This window comes from Tympanuchus pallidicinctus, unplaced genomic scaffold (genome assembly GCF_026119805.1).
Source record: "Tympanuchus pallidicinctus isolate F22 unplaced genomic scaffold, pur_lepc_1.0 scaffold8, whole genome shotgun sequence".
Lineage (NCBI taxonomy): Eukaryota > Metazoa > Chordata > Aves > Galliformes > Phasianidae > Tympanuchus > Tympanuchus pallidicinctus.
The window spans coordinates 35,490,855-35,499,542 of NW_026294802.1; the positions used below are offsets into that span (position 1 = coordinate 35,490,855).

The 8,688-nt window shown below is 44.9% G+C and overlaps 1 protein-coding gene across 2 annotated transcripts in view; it reads right to left on the reverse strand.

The window, feature by feature from the left end:
• Nucleotides 1–7,793, reverse strand: part of NRCAM (neuronal cell adhesion molecule) — a 141,489-nt gene extending 133,696 nt beyond the window's left edge. For both annotated transcript variants that reach the window (XM_052668479.1, XM_052668478.1), the window contains exon 1: nt 7,622–7,793. The gene's annotated coding sequence lies outside the window, so the exon portion shown is untranslated. The remainder of the gene's footprint in view (nt 1–7,621) is intronic.
• Nucleotides 7,794–8,688: the final 895 nt, after the last annotated feature.

Genomic DNA, 8,688 nt, shown 5'->3' on the forward strand with positions numbered 1-8,688 from the left:
AAGCACAGGATAAAGAATATTGTTGTTTTTCTTAATAAAGCAGCTTAGAAGAAAATAATTCCAAGAAAGGTGACCATCACTGTAACTTGAGAAGGCGCAAGACACAGTAAAGGCAAACACACAACATGCTTTAACCAGGATCCTGCATTTGTAGCAGGAAAGCTACTTAAAATGACTGAACATCACCTTTCATTACAAACTACAGTTCAAAACTCCTGAAAAAGGCTACTTAGGCCTATAATGTTAAATATTTTCCATATTATATTTTCTAAGAAGCAAAATTACATGTTCTAAAGGATCTAAGTGTAGCTAATAACAAAAAGCAGTAGAAGAACATGCAGATGTTGGGAGATCTTTGCAATAACAGAAGACAGAATTAAATTAATCTTTAACTGCAAGAGAAAAACTATTGAGAAACGGGTATACTTGTCATTTTCAAATGATGATGGACATGAAAATGTACTTTAATTAAAATTATTGGGTTCAGTGATATAATGAACTGTTTTTCTGGCTTCCTTTGTATGAATGCACAACCACAGACCAGTTATAAGCAGATATATTTACTTTCATCTTATACTAACAAAAAATAATAGCATTTATGTAATACTTCAGACGTTCTATGCATTTACACTTTGTTATTCATTCACTTTCTATTTCCTTGTATTTTCACAGGCATAGACAACCTCCTTCCTAAGGATTTATTTTGTGCTCCATAAACAATATGCCCGCCCTCTGCTGGTCACCTTCACTGTTTCCCAGATTTTTTTTTTTCTCCAAGTTACAAATGCATTTTATAGAATTGCCACATGTTAGCTTCCAGCCACCTTGAGCTTCTTGCTGGATGTTTAAAAGAGGATGAGCACATCAAGGTTTCGGATTTACACTACTACCGAAATTTCTATGATGCATCTTTGCATATCGATCATGCAAGATCGATGCAGACAAAAATATTCAATTAGCAAGGATAATTCATTGTCTTTTACTCAGTTATTAACGCTGCTTTTCTAACAGATATGTTATTTCACATAACAGAGGGACAGTCATTCAAATTCCTTATTTCCATGGTATTATACAACCAGGAAGAATCTAGAGAAAATTGTTTTCCCATCTCTAAACATTCATCTTCAGAGAAACAGTAGGTGGTGATCCCTCTCCTTCATTATTTGATGTTTTTAAAGGCATTAGATATGCCAAAAGCCACACAATCTTCAAAATGATTCAAAACACATTTGGCATGTGAACACAAACCACTGAAATTAGTTTTGTTTATTGTAATAAGCACGTAACCAAAACCTACACAAGAACAGAGAAAAGCATGTCAAACAAAGTACAACCAGTTTTGATAAGAAGAGAGAGTTCTTTCACAAACACACAAGGACACCCCTGTAGCATTACTTGGACTGGGTCATCATGAGCAGTAACTGTCCTCATCAACCCCTACAAATATAACCAAACCTATGCTCAGGCAAGAGTAACATGGCATTTGCATCAGAAAGAGTTCAGATAACCATGAATTATGTGTGACAGCCCCAACCAAGGACATATCCTTCCCTTCCACCTTCATTGCAGGTATTCCTTGCCTTTTGGAGTCTCTGAACTTTAGCATAGACCAATCACAAATACTGTGGTCAATAGAAGTTGGAATCTTTTCATCAGATGGACAACTCCATGTCCAGTCCAACTTGTCAGGTGACAAGGCCCTGGTCATCACGACTTACACATAAGACCACTGCAATGCTAGAATGATTCCCACTGCACCTTAGATAAAGCCACAAATCACTCAGAACATGACAACCACAAGACCGTGTGGCACATTATGGTATGGACTCTGGCATTACAGTTTCCTGCTCTGGATTTTCATGTTGTTCAAAAATGAATTCACAACCTGTCACTCTAAAGTAATGGAGGATACACCTAATTACACAGGAGCCATTGAATTGTTGGCAAATTAAAAAGGTTCACAGTCCATAGCAAACAGAGCTCTTCAGAACAGCTGGACCCAGAACACAAAGCTTACTGCTCCAAGACACAAGGATAACAATAGGCCTCTATTTCTATTATTTTCTCTCCCCTGTTGTAAACTCACTCAAGTCCCATACAATTTGAAAGAAATGAATGGAAAAGGAATGCAGCTCCCTTTTCTGAGCTACAATAAAAACTATATATATATATATCTACAGTCATAATAAATTAAAAAACAGTAAAATAGCTAGCACAGTCTATTACCATCTCATCTCACCCAAGCAAGAATCAGATTTTGATAGCATGTAACAATGACAACAAAGTTACCAATTCACTAAGGAAGGAGAGAAAATACCTTCAGCTTTCAAGAGAGAAGCAAGAACTCAATAGGCTGACGCTTCCTGTTGTATTTAGTTTGCCTACAGACTCCTGTATTATTCCATAAGTGGAGTGGGCTGAGGGCAGGAACTTACAGTCTCCAGCTTATCCAAAGCAGCAGTAACCTACTCACTAGACCTCGTTATCCCACCCAAAGAATAGCAACGACATGTTTGCCTTGCTCCTATTTCACAGAGATCAGAACGAGGAAGGCATCCATACCTCCTGTATTTTGATTAACCTAGAGATGTGAACAGCAGCAGGATAGGGAACTCCACTTTTTAGTCCTACTAGACACAATCTCTCAGAGCAGGGAAGAGGACTGCCTACCCTACCACCAAGGGTAACAGGTAGTGTGTTAGACTACTGGTAAAATGAAACTAAACCATCTGGCATTTTAAAATACTCTTGAAAATCCCTTTTAATAAGTGCACAAGTTGCACGTATGTTCCCTTACTATTCTACTGTTGCCTTTCATCTAAGTCTTCCAGTGATATTTTTTCCCCAATTCCCTCCTTCCTATCACTTTTTTTTTTTTTTTTTCCTAATGAAAAACTCTGTAACATTTTTTCTTCATCCTTTTACTCAAATAGTGGTCCTCCTTGTGGATTTTGTTTCTAATTCATCACCTCAGTCAGCCTCTCTGTTAGCATTTCATCTATTTCTACTACTTCACCTACGCTGTGGGACAACGTTCAGCTGGAAGGCTCCCCTTGACCAATACCTATACACATGCAGTTAAATCCATGGCATTCTTCTCCAGCTGCAGAAGCACTCTGTAACCCCACTTCCTGCACAACAGCTGTTTTTTGCACTAGTTGACCATACACAATGCCTACATACACATATACAGACCTCCACAGGTTTGTGACACTGAAAAGGCAACTCCTTCACATAAGCTCTCAAAGTCAAGTTGGACAAATGCAACACTGAACACAGATACGAGGAACTTGGAAGTGAAAGTTATAGTTCAGTAAGATACACACACACAAATATCCTTATTAATGAATAAGCACTGTCAGACCCACATTTCAGTAATAGTCTGTAAAGGGACGTGGTATGTTAATGCTTTGGACTGACCAGGGGAGCCTATTATGCAGCCAAAGACAGATTCAAAATTTCCTGGTTATGCAAGCTAACTTTTGTTTTCCTCAAACAAGATGTTAAACAGTAAGAATTATACGCTTCAAACCAGAGGAAATTAAAAGGTCACGTACACCTAATAGTGAAGACCAAGTATGAGAACACCTGCATTCCCACTAGACCTCATCCAAATTCAGCAGCCTTACACAAGGATTTACAGACACCACATCAGTGCTAATTTTGTTCGCACTAATTGACCATCTAGACAGCTAGATCCTTTCTAATGTGTCTGTTTTTTAAAGTTATCACGTCCTTATAAATTGAACTGGCCTTTTTTTCCTCCCTTGGCTATTTTTGTGCGTCTGAGATGCTCTGCATGAAATGCTGCTTTTTCTATAAAGTTTAGTGGCTTAAAGTAGAATGGGGGTACTGTGAGCTCTTACAGAAACATTTTATAATTCAAGCTGATATGCTTCCATACTAAAAAGTTAACAAGGGGAAAGCTGTAATCACATTATGAATCGAGCCATTTCAAAACCAAAACAGTGTAGGAAAACAGCGCATTCACAAAGTGAATAGTAAGATACATTTATCCTGATTCATACAGCAAAACAAAACAAAGCTGAAAGCCTCTTATAACAGTTAATAGAAGATCCAGATGAACGTTTCTGTACTTATTCAACACTTAGGAGAAGGGAGAAGCTACAGAGCAATCCAGAGAGGTATTTGCAATGCAATTAGGCTAGACAAGCAAGCCTGAATGTGTGCCAGCTGCAGGGGCTTGCCCTTAACTCGCACAATCAAGTGTCTAGTGTTGCACACTGTCTAGCATCACTATCTCCGGTATTAATCGTCTCATCAGATATGTACTTGTTTACTGAGCGTCTTAATCAGGGCCTGAGCGCACATCTAGCTGCACCTTGCAGCAGTCAATACAACAGTCCATCACCAGCTGTCAGTTACAGCTCCCACAGATAAAAAAACTCCAACTCAAACAAGCGCGTTCAGCTCTCAAACTAAGCTATCGTTCACATTTCAATATGAGACTTGAATTCCTTTTCAGTGTTCTTCAACTCTGACCCAGCTCTACCCCCTTCTTCACTGAAAAGGGCAAAGACAACAGCCCAGCAAGTGGGACAGGCAAAACAGACCTCCTTTGTTCACTTTTTCCCTTCCAGTTTTCTATGGAGGTAAATAACTGAAAGCCCAGCCAGCCCTCAGTAGCTCGGAAGAAAGCAATGCAGGCAGCTTGCAACTATATTTTTCTGCTATACAAGCAATAGGGCAAAACTCAAGGCAAATCAGGCTACCCTTATTATTAACAATTAACTCTTTCCAAATTTCTTTAATATTATAAAAAAAAAAACAAAAAAAAAAAACAAGCAAACCCAAACAATACAATATTCATAAACCCATTAAATTACAGTACCTTTAATACTAAAGCAAATAGGCAATAAACATACTCACTAATTTAAAATGCAGCAAATTATCACTGCAGAGAAAGTATAAGAGAATTTTTTGAATACTATCAGCCCACTCAGGAGGGCAAAATCAGATTCACTGCATATTGCCCAGCAGACAGCCTCCCACGTTATTCCCTCGGCTTACATTACTGGCATGTACTGTCTCTGTACAGCTTCCCATTTTACAAACTCTTTTCATACAGAATGACAAATTTAAACTGCACTACTTGTTTTTCATTGGATGTTTGTTGCACACTTCAGATATATTGGAAGGTAAATAATTACAGTGCAAGGTGATTTGGGATAACCAAATAAAACAAAAGAGAACAGCAGCTCCACAGCTGCAAACAGCAGATTTGGGTTTCAGGCTGACTGAGCCATCTGAGCTCTACCAACAAATCCCCAATCCTTAATACACACAGTACATTTTATATCCAGGTACTACGGAGATGCACTTCACCATAGCAAGAACAGGGAGACTTGCATTACCTTTTCCTGGCTCAAAATCGGAATCCTCAAACCAATAAGGACTGTCAGTTAGACAGATGCCTCATTAACTCCAGGAAAATGCAATTCGGTTATTAACGCTTCTGCCATTGCCCTTCTGAGTGCCAGAGAGAAAGACCAAAGCACATGGAGCTATTAGGAGATATGAGTAAGTACCACTGGATCTGTTACCTCATTTCATGCCTGACAATAAAGATCATTTTAGGAAGTCAGATTTCCACTCTAAAATCATTTTTTGCAAACCAGCTCTGCAGTGAATGTGATAAACATTACCCTTTCTGCGAGAAGATTAGGAACGATAACTAAAGATCAGATTCTGGTGATCTCCCTCACCTTAAGCATGATCACTTTTGAATATTTTTACTGTAACCAGTGAGACTAATTACAGAACAAAGTACTAATGCGAGGATGATTAATTGTGGCTTTAGTCTGAGTTATGAAGAGGGCTTTAGCCTCATCATTAGCACCAGCTGGTACACACAGCCACATCATCTGATGCTGACACACAGCTGTACAGCTTTCCTTTAGCTAAATCTCCTTTTCACAATCCAGAATACAAATTCATTCAACGGATCCTGGGTTCTCTCACCACTAAGCCATTTCCTGTTCGGGTTTGCTTGGTTTGCTTTTAAATTCAGTATTCGCAAAACACGCTTCGCTAACCGTATTGATACAGTTTCAACAACTGTTTTTAAACACCCAAGAGAATATCAATTCTAAATTCAAATAAATAATTTCCACAGACTTTGGTTCTTTAGCAACTCTGATCTCTTGCTTTGCAGTTCATATTCTAAAGTAAGGACAGACATCAACTAAAGAAACCTACCATAACCTGTAGGGAACCTGCTTTAGTAGGGGTTGGACTAGATATTCTCCAGAGGTCCCTTCCAAACCCTATGATTCTGTGAAACACATGAAGCGCACGCACACACAAATTATCAGATTAGGCAAAAATCAGAGTGTCAGCTTTCTGACTTGTGTGTGCTTTGAGGTAGTATGTCACACTATGGTCTCTCTGACAGCTGATACTGTTTGCCAGAAAAACCACCTGCAGATGAATCTCTTGGTACCTACGCCACTTTCCAACTCAACATGAAGTCCAGATGCCTTCTGGTGTTGCACACAGACCTACTGCACACACAGTCCCATACAATTACGACCCATAAGCAACCACAGTGATCATGCCAAATAATGGAAGTAGCTGAAACAATTAATATTGCACCTGTTAGATTCAGTGAAGTTCTTTTCAGTTTCATCCACCTTTTCTAAGCATACAACAGCACAGGAACAGAAAGCCAGACAGTTGGCTTCTAGGCTCAACAGAAGGGTGGTTTAAAGAAAGAATGAAGAAGAGGATATTTACAAACAGAAGGACCACAGTCTGCAGATCTCACCACAGAGCAACACATCCTATTCTCCATTATTTAATCTCCCCACTCAGCCAGCTAAGGAACAACACTGCTCTCACACTGCATTTGTTGGTGTGGAACAGCCCTACTGACCGGGCTGGAATACCGCGAGCTTCAATATTTAAACAGCTCGCCCTCATTAATCAGACAGCGCTTAAACCCAGGCTCCCGAGACGGAACGTAAACGCATTTCAGACTTCAGAACTAACAGCACCGTGCCGGAAAGTTGAGCAGAACGCTCACTTAATGATGACTTTATAACCGGGGAGCAGGTGCACTGCTGCTCACGCTCCCGTTGCCATTTTCTATGCCACCAGACGCCAGGACAACGCGCACCCCGACCCCCCTCAGGCTCCCTTCACCCCTTACCCCGCCAGCAGCAGCGGGAGGCGGCACGGAGAGCCGTGCGGGGGCGGTTCCTGCCGGGAGCGCAGCGGGGCTCACCTGGGGCTGCCGCCGGCGGAGTGGCGCGGCGACCGCTGCCGGCACTTCAGCACAGACAGCTCCCGGCCGCCGCCGAGCGCGAAATGGCGACCTCCGGGCACCGGGCGGGGGCCGCGCAGGGTGGAATCGCCGCCACGAGCCGAGCCGGGCCGCTCTGCAGCCGCACAGCCGGGCCCGCCGCGCCCCTCCTCGCCAGCAGCGGCCACCTACGGCGCCCGCCTCCCGCACCTGCGGCCCGAGCTGCCGCCGCCTCCCCGCCAGGTGCTTCGAGCCGGGCACCTGCCGCCGGGCTCCGCTCCGCGCCCGACCCAGGGCGCAGCTCCTGCTTAGCAACCCGCCGTCGGGGCCGGGTGAGGGGGACGGCCCGGTACTCACGGGAAACTGTGGCCCCTCTGCCACAGAGACGGTCGATGGAGACCCGCGGCCGCGCGCCTCCTACTGCCGCACGCCAGGCAGCCCGGCGAGAAGAGCGGCGGCGGGCGCGCTCCCGCGCCTATCACCTCCCCGCCGCCCCCGCCCCGCCGTACCGGGGCGCGCGCTCCCGCGGGGGGCGGGGAAGGAGCGCGCCTGCGCTAGCGCGCGCAGCGAACGAAAGAAGGAGCGGGGTCGGCGCTGCGTCCGCCGCGCGGGTCCGTCGCACCTGAGGCGAAGGGGCGGCAGCCTCCATCTTGGGCAGCGCCCCTCTCCCTTTAGTACTGGGGAGAGCGGGGCGTGAAACCGGCCTGGCTGCGGGCCATCGGGAGGTCGGGAGGATCCCCGGAGCGGACCGTAGCGGTCTCCCTGGGTGTCTGCCCGTCCCCCCGTCCTCGTCTGGGTGGGGAACCCGGACCGCCGCGGGGCAATCCTCCCTCCCTCCCCCCCCACCCACACCGTGCGGGCCCGGGCGATGCCGTCGTTTTAAATAGAGGCATTATTTTAGCCCGGCAGTGCCCCTCTAAATAGAAGGTCTCAGCAAGTTCCCAAACGGGAGACAAGGGTATTATTTTACGCTCCAGAATAGTCCCATTGAGCTCGGCAGCGCTGCTCCCATGCGTGCAGTTAAACACGGGTGTTTGCAGGACTTCAGCCAGGAACTCCGGCCACCCCGGGTACGACAGGACAGTAACGAGGCTGGCAGTGGAGGACGGAGGCCCGGATTGGCGCTGTCGCACGGACAGGGCCGCGGCACGACCGCGTCCGAGCGCGGCTTCGGGATGCCGGGCGCTGAGGGAGCGGCTGTGGGTCAGAGCCGCTGGAGGAAAGTCTCAACTGAGTGCTATTTCGTAAGAAAAGATCGCTAAGACCATCTGGTCCAACCCACCACCGTGCCCACTAACCCTGTCTTTCAGTGTCTCCACGTTTTGTGAATGCTTTCAGGGACGGTGATTCCACCACCTCCTTTGCAGCTTGTTCCCCATATTGCAGCTTGTTCTGGTTCCTATTTCACACAGACTGCTCTGTTG